Genomic DNA, 15,519 nt, shown 5'->3' on the forward strand with positions numbered 1-15,519 from the left:
ATTGAACATCCTGCACCAAGCTTAGGGACAATAAAATAGTAAATCCTCTGTCCTAGCAGTTACCTACAAGGAAGGGCGAGCCAACCTTAACCTTGGAGCTTCGTGTGGGTGTTAAAAAGCAGGAGAGAAATGTGAACCTGGGAAGATGTTCTTTGCTTGATTTAGAATCTGACCTGGTATTTGCTGTCAGCAAATATTGCTGAGAGGTACAGACACAGTGGGGGAAGGAAATAATCGCGTGGGAAAAGTTCACTTGGTGATTCTGGCCTAACGTGATCCACTTATGCTGTAACTGAACACCCCTGAAAATGAGATACAATTCTCAAAGGTTTGTGCTCTTATCTGTGAGATGAAGAATAATTTTGGTCTGCTATCAGTAGCACATGACAAAGAGGAAAACTTTCCAAGATTATGTCTAGGACGGCTACTATGGGAGTGAATCAAGAGTGTGAGAATTCGTGAGTTCGGGGGGGGGGGGGGGGGGGGGGGGGGGGGGGGGGGGGGGCGGGGGGGGGTTGGGCGGGGGAACAAACAAAGAAAGGTTAATGCCAGCCAGAAAACTGAAATGTTACGGAATATCTCCTTTTAAAAAGAAGGGGGAGGATCCTAAATAGAGCTTTTTCATCAAAGTGGAATTGTTGAAGTGTTATCCCAGAGGGAGTTACTGCGTTGAGTTTCACATTGGCTACAACTCTGTGTGGGAATTTACAAAAATACCACCCTGGATATTGCAACAGGCATAGCCTAAGTGACCATCTGCTCTTATAAATAGTATGTTGATTTTCAAAAGTAATAAAATCTCAAATTTAGTGGAGAACCAGTTTTTAACACTGATGGGGCAGAATACTTAAAATACAATTTTTTAAAAGCTTCTATACAACTGTATTTTATTTATCTCCCAATTTTCATTTTTTATAGGTTGTCTCCTAGTCTTTGCTCATCTTTGATTTCTTTCCCCTCCTTATTTTTCCCTGGCCTACTATTTTGTTTTCATTTTAAAAAAAATGGAAGTCGTCTCCAAAATTTGTTTTAAATATAACATTTCTGGCTTTCAGTGTTGAAGTGTATGGAAATTGTGGTTAAGGCAGATGGAAAGTAGTATGTTCTTATGAGAGGAAAGAAAGAAAGATAAAACTGGAAACAGTTTAACGTCTTCCTGGCCAACTTGCACCAGACTGCGGAAATGGATTTTTTTTTTTTTTTTTGCACAAATCAAAAGCACAGGAATAACATTGAAAATCCTACAAATTTCACTCATTCACTCCCCATCTATCTATTAATCATCTACTCTGTATCAGGCCCCGAGAATATGGAGACTGGAGACACAGTGCCAGTCCATCCTTGGGACCCTACTGTCTAGGACAGGAGACCGCAAATCACCTTTTTATGACAGCACAACAGATGCTTAGTTTAGTAATTATTAGCAGAAAGTCTTCTGAATTTCCAGCTCCTATTTATCTTTACTAATAAGCCCTGAGATGCTCAATCATGGCTGACTTTCAACAAGTCTATTTGAGGATCAAACACTGCAAAGGGAGTTTTCTGACAAAGGCAATGCATTTATGCGGTTTCTGGCCCTGGAGCTATCACCGCAATGCAGGAATTGACAAAATCCCGAGAGTGTAACTGTAGTGGGAAGGGAAGCATCTGAGACCAAAAACAATTTTGGCCAGTAGTCCACCCACACCCGTACACGGTGGTAGGAGTGATTAGGATTAGCCACATGAGCAAACAGAACTTGGTGGCTCCCTGGCAACCAGAAGTTGGCCACGGTGGACAATGCATGGGGCTCAGACAAATGCAGGAAAGGTCCCTGGCGCTTGTTTTTAAGTAGAGGAGCTCCACCTCGAGTTTCCATCTCAACATCTAAAGGGGAGATGCAAGGCATGCTCACCACTGTGCTCCAGTCCGTGGGAGGCTCCATATTTACCCAGGAAGAGGCACAGTGCAGAGGCAGGGGACCCACTGCTGGCTTCAAGAAGGTATGCAGACTCAGCTCCGTGTGCCAGTGACGTTTACCCTGGTTTTCTAGTCCTCCCCACCCTGGAGATTTTACTGTTCACTCGACTGAATCACAGCAGCTCCACTGCTCTCCCCCTTTGCCAGGAGGGAAGTCAGCACATCTCTGTAGGCACCGGATCCCCTCTTCGTCAGAGGCAGGGAGCTTTACAATATTTATGGAGTTAACTTTTTAATTAAAAATGGGAATAATTCTCTCTATGGGAAGTTGGTGGCCGACCTTCCAGTGGACTTAATAGGCTACTGACCGATGTGGTTCCCATGTGGTTTGTGGAGAGCATGACAGGAGTTTTAAAGTTAACTCAGTAATATCGATTTATATGTCATATTCGGAACCATCGACACCCAGAGAGAAAATGCACCTCGGCACCCACCCCACCCCCAGCACATGGAGTTAGTCAGTAGCCCTGATCAAGGGGCACCCTTTTATGCTGTCATGGAATTCAGTCCTCTTCACAGTAGGCTCCCGCAACCTGCTGCCAGAGTAGAAAAGACACTTCGACAAGTAAAGCCAGAGCCCTAGCTCACCCAGGAAAAAGACAATTCCTAGCACTTGGTAGTTAGGATGTTGCCTAAGGCTAAGGGCTAAGGATGTTAAGTATTATTGTTAAGCAATGTTAAATCTTCTGCCTCTGAAGGAAAATGACTTTATTTCTTGTCTCCTGAGGGTGCTGTTTTGGAAAGCAGAGCAGTTGTAATACAGCCTCTACAGCCTCGTTAGCAAACACCAGGCTGTTACCAGGGCCAATGTTTTACCCTCCTGTCCAGCCCCCAGTTTTCTCTGCTGGTAGACACAGTGAAATCAGCATTCTTGCCCGACACAGATTACTACTCACCCTGAGCAAGTAGGGAAGCGGCCATTCCTTAGGCTGCCGTAATGTGTGAACATCAGTGTGTGTATTTTTGCAAACAGCTGCTTTTTCGCTTCAGCCTCCCAGCCCCAGTCTCTTTTCACAGGCCTCTTTGTGGTCAGTCCCTCTAGCAGTGAACTCGCTACTCACCCCAAGCCTCCATTGTTCCCACCTGGCCCATCCCGGGCCCCGTGGGATCCCATTATCCCTTCTCTACAGATGGTTCACTGCACCCGCGCAGGACGTTGCTCTTCCGGGCTCGTAATCAAGTGTTGAGGCCTAAGGAGTGAGCAAAAACATCTCTTCTGTGGTCCTCTATATGGGGGCGGTGAGAGGTTGCTGGAAACCCTCATAAAAATGCCTTCATTGGTTCCACTACAAAATGCACATTATGCAACCCCAGCTGGGCCCCTGCTGCTGTCCAGAAGTCCTGTCTGTCGTGCTGTCGACTCCCTTGACTATCCCACAGTGGCCGTTCCAACCCTGTGCTACTCCCGTTGAATTCTGTGAAAATGACTAAACCCCCCAAGCCCAGTCTCTAGAGATGACCTCACTTCCTCTCCTCTGTGGCCTTGACACATTCAACGTGAGTTCCTCCACTTCTGCTCCCTACAATTCAGATTCGCTGCCTTCACTGACCACGTTGCCTGAGGAGTGACAGCAACGGCATGAACGTGGACTCGGGCCATAATTAGAGCCCCAGCTCTGTCACTTACTACCTGCGTGACTTTGGGCAAGTGATCTAACTGCTCCAGTCTCAGTTTCTTAATCTGCAAATGGGGATGATGTGAGGGCCTCTGTGTGGTCCTGGTGTGAGTACTAAGTATAAGCAAAACCCTTAGTGAAAAGCGGGCCTGACGTATTGTAAGGATTTTTTTTTTTTTTCATAATGCTAGCTCTTTTTAATTTTATCTCTGGGGAAGATGTGTTTCTTTAGTGAGTCAAACCCATACCACAGAGCTCACTCTCACTGGTTTCTCGGGGATCCTGCGCCATCAGCCACTCCTCTCTTGGCTGCACCTTGAAGTCCCTTGGCAGTTGCTTCCCCACCCACCACTACCTATTACTGTAAATGCATAGGCTTGGCTGCACAGTTCTCTGAGAGCCCACAGTGTGGACAAGGGGAGAGCCAACACCTGTGTGGCCATATGCTGGGGGTATAACTGAGACTAAAGGATTAGCCAACTCTGGGGAAGGACCAGTGGTCCGGATGGTCAAAAGCAAGAGGACGTAGCAAACCCATATGATCTGAGTAACAAGTTGTGCTAACGGGCATGCTGGGAGACAGTAATTCTTGTGGATGGGGAGTTTCATATAAGGCACAGGTGGCCAGACTGCCCCATGCACTTGACTCTAGTCCATCAGAGAAAGCAAACGCCTCTTCTTGTTCCCAGATTTCCTACCTTAGGAAGGGTGGCTCATACCTATTGGCTCTATTTCCATACCACCCACTGACACAGCGGGCTCTAACCCCAGGCTTCTGACACTGACGCTGATGCTTCCAGCAGATTCTGCCTCTGGCTCCTTTCCTCATGTAGATTCTCTCTGAGTGGCTGCCTTGATTCCTACAGATTTGGTCTCCAACCTCTATGATGATAATTCCAAAACAAACCTGGCTAACCTTCCTATCTCACTCTTAATGTGACCCCAGTTACAATTGCCTGCCTGACACCTCCATCCTACCCCAAGATACTTCAAAGTTCCCATGCCAAAACTCAAGACCTCGATGTCATGTTTCCTTAGCTCTTCTTACTTTTAACACCCATGACATTGTTTGGCACCTTTCTTGTGCCACTGAAAATACCCTGTATTAGATTACGATGCTTTGCTGCCCCTTTCTACCTCCATTGGATTATAAATTTCTGGAAAAAAGAGACAGTGTTTTATACCAATCATGTTTTATACCCACCACGAGGACCTCACATAGGACCATGTTTATAACAGGTTTTTAATACATTGGCCTACAGATGAAAATATATTTTTTTTATATGGGTAAATTATGAGAAAGAATTTCTTCCAAGTTTTCTCGACTGTTTGTTTCAGGACACTGTTTGCCAACATAACACTAATTTTCATGAAACTGTCGCTTTTCCCTGAAATCTGTAGAAGTCCAGGCTTCTAAATAGTCAACTCTAATTGAGCATTTACTATGAACCAGGCCCTGTTCTAAATGCTTTCTGTCTAATGGGGCGCCTGGGTGGCTTGGTCGGTTGGGCGTCCGACTTCGGCTCAGGTCATGATCTCACGGTCCGTGAGTTCGAGCCCCGCATCAGGCTCTGTGCTGACAGCTCAGAGCCTGGAGCCTGTTTCAGATTCTGTGTCTCCCTCTCTCTCTGCTCCTCCCCTGTTCATGCTCTGTCTCTCTCTGTCTCAAAAATAAATAAACGTTAAAAAAATTTAAAAATAAATAAATAAATAAATAAATAAATAAATAAATAAATGCTTTCTGTCTACTGACTTAGTGATCACAGCAGCCCTGTGACTCAAGAGCAACCCTTATTATTATCATCCCCATTTCTTAGGCAAGAGCACAAGTAAAATTGCCCAAGTTCAACAGCTAGAAATGGCAGCATTGGATTGGAACCCAAGCAGTCTGGCTGCAAATTCATACATTTAACCCCTGGGACTATAGTTATCCAGTTCAGAGTCAGAATCAAAATCTGTGGGGGTGCCTGGCTGGTGCAGTCAGTGGGGCATGCAACTCTTGATCTCGGGGTTGTAGGTTCAAGCCCCATGTTGGGTATAGAGATTACTTTTTAAAAATATTCACAAAAAAAAAGAGAATATCCTTGTTCAGTAGAATTATATGCATACTGACATGTTTAAAGATGAGGGTCATGATATATGCAGCCTAAGCCCAAACAGTTAAAACAAATTTTACAAAAAAAAAAAAAAAAACCCAAAAACCAGGAATCAAACCGTGATTATCACACTCCCTTGTATCATTTTCTCACCTTCTTGTCTTTCTCACTAAACTATAAGTACCTTTGAGGACAGGGACAATGTCTTATTCATCTTTGTATATGACACAGAACATTACTAATATACAGGTTAGGTAATGCCTTTCAAACATCTCTGTAATGCTGTCATAAAATCAATTCTCTTTCCATCCCCTGGGGTCCTTCCCTTGAAATATGAACAGTTTAATGCGTAATTGCTAGATGAACATTAAGCAATATACTTTGTCTACCAAAAAGGGAATCCTGTTTTGTTAGAACACTCCTGAGAGTTGAAAAAGCAGTATCTGCAAATTGGTACTTTGGTTCTTTAAGATTAAGAGTAATATCTACCCGGAAGGAAAAAAGTGACAATACATTTTCAGGTGAAAAGCTGCATGAGCATTCCTGAGGAGAGAGACTCCCTTTCCCGAGATTGATGTGGGACACAGGCCTGCTCAGGCTGTATTTGGCTTCCAGTCCTGATGTTGCTCTAACCCATATTACATAAATTACTTGAGGGGGAAAAAAATGTGTCTCTGATCATCTCAGGCAGCTTTAATTTGGCTGTGTAATGAGAAGCAACATACTAGTACTGATTTCGGGTAGAAAGAGCAACTTTAGAAGGAGCAAACAGCTTATGCTTGCTTCCTAGGAACCCAAAATAAACTTGCTTTCTAAGTGTGTTCCCAGTGTTTTGGTATTGGGCGGGATTGTGTTCAGATCAGAAGAACATGCCATAAGAACATACTTCCGCTGTAACATTTCAGTTGGTTCATTTTGTCAGCCTCAGCTTTCTTGTCTGCATATGCTTGTGCCCACCCGGGAAGACTCAATCACAAGAACACCGCTAACTTTGCAGCTTGCAACATGCACCGTGCCACCTCCATCGTATTTTCCCCGAAAGCATTTTGTCTAGGCATCCCCGGTGCCCTTGATTGTCATTTGCCTCGCTGCCTGAAGACCCTCTCCCTCCCTGATCTCTCCGGTTCTCTTCGAGTTAGCTTCCGCTCTGCTCACAGCTACTCGATTTTCCTTTGCCAAACTTGCATTGTTTCATAGCACTTGCCAAGCAGATGGCAGTGACATTCGAGTTCTGCAAAGATTTCCACCAATGCCACAGTACTGGTCTTTGCGGAAGCTAAGCTAGATCGTGATGGAGGGAGTGCACTGACAACTTGAGCAATCAGCACACTAGGTGTCTGTGTGTGAGTGCGTGTCTGGCGGGGGTAGGGGTTCGGCCGTCTGGGCCCGTGGAAGTGGACAAAGTCCTCAGGTTGCCTGACTGACTGCTTCTCTCTGCCACAGAGTAAGTGTGTCAGATAAGGGGCTTCGTGAGAATGTCTGCACTGCTCCAGGCGGGCCTGGCTGCAGTTGCTTGTTCAGTCAGGGTCTGAGACCATTCCGGCTACTTCTGCTCCGCAGGGCACTAGACAGGGGCCTGCTGCGCGTCATCGAGATACGGCTAATCCTGGCCAGTCTCTCTGACACCTACCTCCCTGGTAGCACAGCTTTATCTGAACTACCTTTCCGTGCGTGGACAGCCACCTTTCAGTGCTTCTGTCTGTGATCGCTGCCCTGACCTTGGAGGGAAGCTCAGATGAGCTGAAGATTCTGTCTAGATGCTATCTCCTGCATCCGCCTACCGTAGACTGTAAAGCCTCATGAACATCAGGGAAGCTCTGTTCTCCCACCAGAGTGGGGTGAGCTTCTCGTCCTCTCTCCTCAGGCTCCTGTGCTGAAAACCTAGTCTCCGCTTCCCCGGCCGGCCGTGTAGAGTCGGCCGCTTGTTTGCTTCCGCCGACACCACCTCATGCAAGGCAGAGGTCAAAATGATGAATTGGGGCGATTTAATTCTTCGGGAGATGAAGATATCCCCTTTGTCAACTCAAACTTCCTGAAAAATGCAGAAAGCCCTAGCAGGTAATACTGCCTTAAGATGCCAAACAGCTGAGATCAGGGGGTTAGTGCTGCCGCCGTATCATTTTTATGTCACTTAGTTCCTCAGATAACAGTCCGTGGTAATCCAACTTCTCATCATTTCCTCATAGCCAATATATCCTCGGTGCCAGTTAGAATATTTAATATTAGTTATTCAGTGGAAGGCCTCCATTACGAGTTTAGTTACACGACTCGCGATTTAAAACACGTTAAGACCCATTACAGTACCGATGTCCCCAAAACAGTTTTAAGTGAATCTTGAGGGACCACATATGTTAAATTCCACAGATCTTTACTTTTCCCTCATCTTCCCCAGAAAATTCTAAACTATTCCATCACTGTTCGTTAGGTACTGTTTTTAGAGGAGGGGGATGTGCCTGTTATTTCAACAGTGCCACATCTGACATTACCTTGAACTTGAAACATGTTAAACTTGGTAAGCTGGCTTCCACGATTTCCCTCCTATGCATATTCGAGTTTTAGCCTTTATCTCCCACTTCTCCAGCCAAAGGAAAAGGAAAGGTTATTTTGTGTCTAGGCAGCTGCGTCATGGAGAGTGTTGCTCTGTCTCTAATTTCTCATATTCTTTGGTTATTCTTGATGTTTTCCAATTGCATTGTCGCTCCACCATCTGCCACCAGAGCGTATGGCATTGGAATCACTCTGGTAGGTTTCCTGACCCTGCTGAAGTGCTTTGCTTGATGCTCGCACGCTGCACCTGCCTCCCTCTGTCTTTTGCATCTCTCCAGCCATTTGCTGCTGTCCCCTGCCTGGCCCAAGTTCCTGAGTTTGTCCTGGCTTCAATTGACTGCAGGCAGAGACACTCTGAATAAACCAAGTGTATACATTCGTCATCGTATCTGGTTTGTATGTGTTTGGGAGGGCTATGTTTTATGATTATTTAAAAGAACATTACATCACTAAAACGTGCAGGCATCTGGGATAAAGAGCGAGTGCCTCCCCAAATGCGTGAGCACATGATGTCTTCACCAGGAATAATTAAGAGTAAAATCACTAGGTTTAGTTTCCATTTTTATCACCAAAATCTGCATGCAGATTGTTTCCAAGATGTCATGTTTACTCCTAAGCTAGCCAATTGTATATGAAAAGAAAATCAAACTAAGAACAATTAAAGCAAAGGCATAAGGGGAGTGATGTAAATTTCTGGGACACCTCCCCTGTGCCATGCATTTTATATGGATTGTCTCATTTTCTCCTCACCATCCAGCTGGGTAGTAGTCATTATGATGCTCATTTTGGAAAAGAAAAAAGTCCACCCTTGAAGTGGCAAGATCAGAATCAGAATTCAAGCTCAGTTCTTTCTGGTTCTCACGATCTTTTTTTTTAATTTTATTTTATAATGTTTATTTATTTTTGAGACAGAGATGGACAAAGCATGAGCAGGGGAGGGGCAGGGAGAGAGGGAAACACAGAATCCGAAGCAGGCTCCAGGCTCTGAGCTGTCAGCACAAAGCCCGATGTGGGGCATGAACCCACGAACTGTGAGATCATGAGCTGAGCCAAAGTCAGAGTCTTAACCGACTGAGCCACCCAGACACCCCTCAAGATCTTTTTTATTTCATGTTACCATACCACTAACACTGACAAATCAGGGAGAGGTTGGGATACGACAGCTCTTTTCTTGAGTAATGTGAGTTCATGGGAAGGAAGATATCTTAGGCCACATTAGAAATACAATCATTGCTTCTTAGGGCTCCAAAGAACATGGAAAATGTTGAAAGCTGCAGATGGTGAAAAAAATAATAAGATACGGTAAGACAAATAATAGGGAATTTATGGGGAAAAAGAAAATTACTTTTGAAGCATACCATTTTTATTCTTATATCACTAAGTTTTCCCTAAGTAAAAACAAGATAGCCACATTTTCCTTACGACAATTATTCTGTTCCTGTTGGGAGCATAAATACGGCCGTAAATGGCTCCACCTAGGGCGGTCCACCCCAAGTACATGGACCGGGTTCCCAGCCCCCAGATGGCTCTCCATGCTGCCTTTTCACAGAAGCACTGGCCATGGGGCACAGGGGAGGACCCAACACTTGGCAAGCATTTATTGTGCTCTAGGAACTCTAGTGGGTGCCTTAAATCTGACCTCGTTTGTTTCTAGTAACAATCCTGAAATAAATTTCATTACCCCTATTTTATAGATGAAGAAACTGAGGCTCAAAGATGCAAAGTGATACGGCCAAGTTTGCACACAGAATAAATGGCAGACTTTGGATAGTCTGGCCCTTTCTACCTCTGAAACCTCTAGAATCTTTATAAATCAAGCTGTCTTGTGCTAGGCTGGCTGTGAGCAAGTAGAAGAGAAGCATTCAATGACTATCCCTTACTGAGGCCACATTTGCTATGCTGACCCCACCCTAAATCACTGCAGCATATAACGTTAAAATGAACAAACCCCTAATAGGCATTCAAAATTACTAAGAACAGCAACCATGAACCACAGAGCTCCCCTTAGCATATATAAACACCCACCTCCTTCCAGCTGAAATATCTTTTAAACAGTGCCTCTTTTAAAGACTGCCTCTTTGTTATGCTAGTGTTTAAAAAATCTACCAATTGGTTCCACTTCAGCAATTTTCGTAGCCAGGGAAGTACTGTTGCTTCTTTCACGGTATAGTCCTGGCAAATCCTCAGGGGACATGGCTGAGATGTAAATGCCAGATAACTGTGGAGGGATGGCATCAGTTTACTGTGTTGCTTCAAGTCCAGAGAAGAGAACTTTGGCAGTCAGTTACCACGGAGGTGCCACACGAGCCCATCTGTGCCCTGGATTTCATGTGACACAGGCCCCATAACCTCAGTCATTGTGCCAGGAAACACCTTGGTCCAGCTCCATTATTTCTAGCAAAGGCAAACATTTGCAATACAAATGTGGGAAGGGTTGGTACAAAAAGAGCAGCCTCCAGAATGTGTTCTTGCTTATATTCCAAGTCTTCAATTAAGTCTAGATAGAAGTGGCTGGGGCTTGTCCCAATGGAGGGCTGTCCCACTCAACAATCAGCAAACCTGACCCTTATGGTCGAACATGGAATGACATGTTCAATAGGTAGGAACCTGGCAATTCTCACTGGCCACTCTCCACCAACAATACGCTCTGGGGCACGATAAGTTGCCTTTAAACTTGGCCATTGCTTGAAAGTGAAGACAGGGTGGTGACTGTTCAGATAAGGTTTCTGCCCACTAATTGCTCGCATGCGGCTGAGGCAAACACACACCCATTTCCAGAAATGATAGTGTCTGACAGCCTGGGTTTTGCGAGGTACTGGAAAGAGCTGTAATTGTGGCAGCAGACGTCTAAGATGGAAAATAAGCACATTGAGCTATTTTAAGGAGTTTGCCACAATGAAGTTTTTCTTCTGGAGACAGTCCTATAAAATCAGGATTGGGGTTTGTGTTTGATCACTTTCCACTGATATGTTGGTGCTTTTGACAACGTATGCTGAACGGTCTAGACTGTGTAACACCCTTTTACAGTTTTTTTTTTCTTTTCTAATATCCAGAATCCGGTCCGTATATAAGACAGAGATTCTAGCCAATATTTTATGAGTGATTTCCGGATGCACTGCTTGTAATATGGCCAGGATGATGTGAGGACTGCTTTCTGTGGATTGGTGGATTGGTTATAGACAAGTCACTTATGTGACCACCTTGTCAACAGCTTGAATACCATAGTTTGTCCTCTTCCTGGTCACTTCATTCATATGATTTTTTTAAAAACCCAGGTTAGTCCTGACTTGTTCAGAGCTAACTGTGTGATTTCATAGCCTAAAGAGATGAGCTAACAAAGTCATCTATGCTTGCTTATTCCTTCATTCAACAACTATTTGCTGACCACATACTAAATACAATACACTCTGTAGGCCTTGAAGATACAGTAATAAGCCCACAAGACACAGTTCCTGTACTGTGAAGTTGTAATCGAGTGGAGAAGATAATAATTGTACAGTCACAGAGAAAACATAAAATTGTAGCTATGCCCCTCATGAAAAACAAGAGGTACGTGATTGCAGAAAATATGGGAAATTGGCCTGAATCAAGGGAGGGAGTGAGACTTGAGCTGTGACCAGAAGGAGGTTAGAGCAAAGGAATAAGGCACCTTCCAAGCAGAAAGAACAACATATACAAAGGCCTTGTGGTAGGAGACAGCACGGCAAGCCAAGAGATTGAGAAAAGACCGTGTGGCCAGGAGGGAGATGTGAGAGCGTATCAGAAGTCAGCAGAAGTCAGACCACGAGTGCTTAGTATGTTTGCATTTGTTCAAACGCTAATTAGAAACCATTTGTGGGTTCTCAGCAGGAGGAAGACATGGTCAGACTTGTGTTTCAAACATTTTTTTAGCTGCAGGGTGGAGAATAGAGTGGAGGGATGAAAACCAGTTCAAAGGTTATTGCTGTAGCTCAGGCGGGAGATGGGGCATACGAGGGTGAGGGTGATGACAGCAGAGATGAGAAGAGATGGTGGGAAGAACTGACAGAACGCGATGATGGATGGCATGTGGAGGTTTGGGGGGTGAGCGAAACCAGGTATCAAGAACGAATCCCCACACAACGACGTGGGTAGCATGGTACTGTTCCCCAAGAGAGGAAGTGCTGGGGGAGGACTAGGTTTGGGACGGGGGGGAAGATCATGAATGTGAGTTGGGACATGCTGGATTTGAAGTGCCTTTTAGACTTCCAGGAGATCCTGAAATGTGCCGTAGAGATGGCTCACTATGGATGGGAAAGGCGGTGGCTAATCCAGGATGTTAGACATACGTATACTCTAGAACACAGAAGACCCCAGGGCATATCAAGGGTGATGATGTCATAAACCACAGAGCCTCATCCTCAGAAAGTACAAAAAGAGGCAGGTGGCCAGTGCAAATTGCATCGGCCTGGCCATCAGTGTGTGGTTGTGACATGTCTTCCTTGCTTATATGGGCAGCAAAGGCTTATCTGTCACTGTCCGTGTAATTTCATTCTGGAAATTATACTTTTCTCAAGTAATAAGAGTTGGTGACTGAATGCCATCTGGCCTTCTGTGACTAAGCATAGCTCTGACCCCATAAAGTGTAAGCATGAAGATAATAAGAAACAGTGGAAATCATTTTGGTAATTATGCTTTCCTTATAAAACAACATCCTTGTTCTTCAGAAATATGCACCAAAAACTTCAGGGGTAAAAAGATGCAAGCCTCCAATGTACTCGCACATGGTTCCAGAAATAACATGTATATATAATGATATGTGTGTGCATGTTTATATATATGGAGAGAAAGAGGGGCATGGAGGGGAAGGGAACAGACCGGAATGCAAAGAGAACGAATGATGACGTAAATGGGACGAAAGGTGAAGATGTCGTAAATCTGGAGAAAGGATACAGGGAATTCCTTTTACTCTTATCGCAGTAGCAACAACAGCAATAACAAGGAACAGTGGAAGTTGACATAATTTTCTGGTGCAAACTCAAAAGTCAAAAACGTCCTCATTCTAAAGTCTTAAGCTGGGTTTGCCCCAAAAGCAGACCCTGGGACCGAGATTTGAGTGTAAGTGATTTTACTAGGGAAGCAATCCCAGGAAGTATTAGAGGGAGAGTGAGGAAGAGCAGGGAAGAAAGCCAGTCTATACCACATTAATGAGCAGGTTACTGCCGTAGGCAATGGGGATCAGTTCCACAAGGACCCTCTGGAAATGGTACGGAACGCATCCACACCTTGTGCCACCCGAGAGCACGGATGTTGCAGAATTTGTCTTGCAAGTCCTGTTTGTCATTGGCTAAGGATTGCTCCTGAAGGAGCCAGCTGCCCAGCACTTCTGCATAGCTAGAGCAGTGGCACGAGGAAGCCTTAAGCCAGGAAGCACAAATATGTGGAGTAAGTCCGACAGTGGACCTGAAGTGCTGGTGAGTTGGATGGGAGCAGGCAGCAATGCTACAGCGAGTGAGTGTCAACTCCCAGGGTCAAAGTGGGTCCGTCCCTGGTGTCCTTTTACAAGAGAAAAATACATAATTTTTAAGGAGCTCTAGAAAGTCTTCATGCGTTCATTGTATTTTTGAAGTAGGTGTTGTATGAACTGGTCATGTATTATACGGAGCACAGTGACTGATGATAGAATTGACAGAGCCTCCCAAGAGCGTAACCTCAGAAGAATGTATTTCCGGGTTCTCTGTTTCACTCAAAGGTACAATTCATCAAAACGATGTCAAGTCTCTGGTGAGTTCATCTTCCGTGGAGTCCATGCTTAAAACATCGCTGAAACACAGCAGCACCTCCGAGAATACCAAAATACAAAAGCCTCGGGAAAATGGGAATTTGGTAGTTAGGTGCCTAACTCAAGCATGCCCATTAACGCATGACGCAATTTGAGTGTCTGCGGTGACTTTACTTATGATGGTGGCTGTCAACACATATCTGGTCAAGTTTGCATGGATTTCAACAGGCCACCTTTGCTCCAGTTAAGAATAGCAAGAGCTTGGCCAGATGCAGGGACTAGTCATAGAGCCCTAGCCATACTGCACCTGTGGTCTCACCTTAGTGTGAGACTTTATGGAGATGTCAGTGTTGTATCCATGGAGCCTATGCAACTGGATCAATCACACCCAGTCATTTAAGATGCCTAAGCTCATCTTCCTGAGAACAAAATGTGTAGGTTACAAATCATGTGGGCTACAGGGTAAGTTCCTAACATGTAATTATTAAATCAAAGAGTGAACATTTTTAGGGTTCTTGGTATATTTTGCCAGACTGACCTCTAAAAAGGTTGTCCCAACTTACACCTCACCAGCACTGCATATAAAATATTTTTTAACTTGTTTCAATTTAATAGATTAAAAGCTACCAATTATGATCACAAATTGTTTTGATTGGCAATTCCTTTACTTGTAATGAAGTTGAATTTTACATGTTTATGGGAATTTTTTTTTTCAGTCTGTGGTAGCTCATCTATTTTCATATCTTTTCTATCTTGGTGCTCAATCCTTCTTGATTTACTAGAGCTCTTCGTATATTAAGGATATTAACACTTCGACGTATGTTAATATTATTTTAATTTAACTTTAAATTATACTTATGGTAGATAGGAGTTTCTAATTTTTAGAAGTTAAATCTTCGATCTTTTGGTTTATGATTTGTGCTTTGCATTTATACGTAAAAAGTTATCTTCATGAGATCAAATACATTTAGCCTATTTTTCTTCTAGCTATTTATGATTTCATTTATTTCTTATTTATTTATTCTACCACAGGAATGCTTTGAACACACATGTCATCCTAAGCAGTAATGTACTTTCATAACATAGTTTCAAGCAGTATTGGCCGTGACATTGTCATAATCACAAGAAACACATGATGGTCTAGATACCCGTGTTAAATGGCTTTGTACAAATAACGCAGAAGACACCTGTGCAATTTATTGACATGCATCAACCAGTCACATTTTTGTTTCTTGCTCTCACCGCAGTGAGGCTCTATGTCAGAATACACAAGTGCCCTGAAGCATTCTGATCTGGACCGTTGGAACATGATACCATGACACCAAATCTTCAGTGTCCTAGGAGTAGTCAGGATCACCCAAATGGGATCCTTTCTTAAGGTGGCACTTCTTGCAAAATATGTGCTCCTCTCTTTGACCCTCTGCCAGCGGTTGCAACTGACCCTCCGCGGCATTGAACATGGTGTGACTGTTGAGCTGACACACACACCTTGCATCCCCTGGGATATGCATGCCGTGTTCCTCAGATGCACTTGATGAGAACCCCAAGTGTGCTACCCAAA

The 15,519-nt window shown here is 44.2% G+C and overlaps 1 protein-coding gene across 1 annotated transcript in view; it reads left to right on the forward strand.

Moving 5' to 3' along the window:
- The window catches only part of PARD3B (par-3 family cell polarity regulator beta), a 1,020,722-nt gene that overhangs the window by 963,841 nt on the left and 41,362 nt on the right, over positions 1-15,519 (forward strand). The gene's annotated exons all lie outside the window — the stretch shown is intronic.

Source organism: Prionailurus bengalensis, chromosome C1, assembly GCF_016509475.1.
Source record: "Prionailurus bengalensis isolate Pbe53 chromosome C1, Fcat_Pben_1.1_paternal_pri, whole genome shotgun sequence".
Classification (NCBI taxonomy): domain Eukaryota; kingdom Metazoa; phylum Chordata; class Mammalia; order Carnivora; family Felidae; genus Prionailurus; species Prionailurus bengalensis.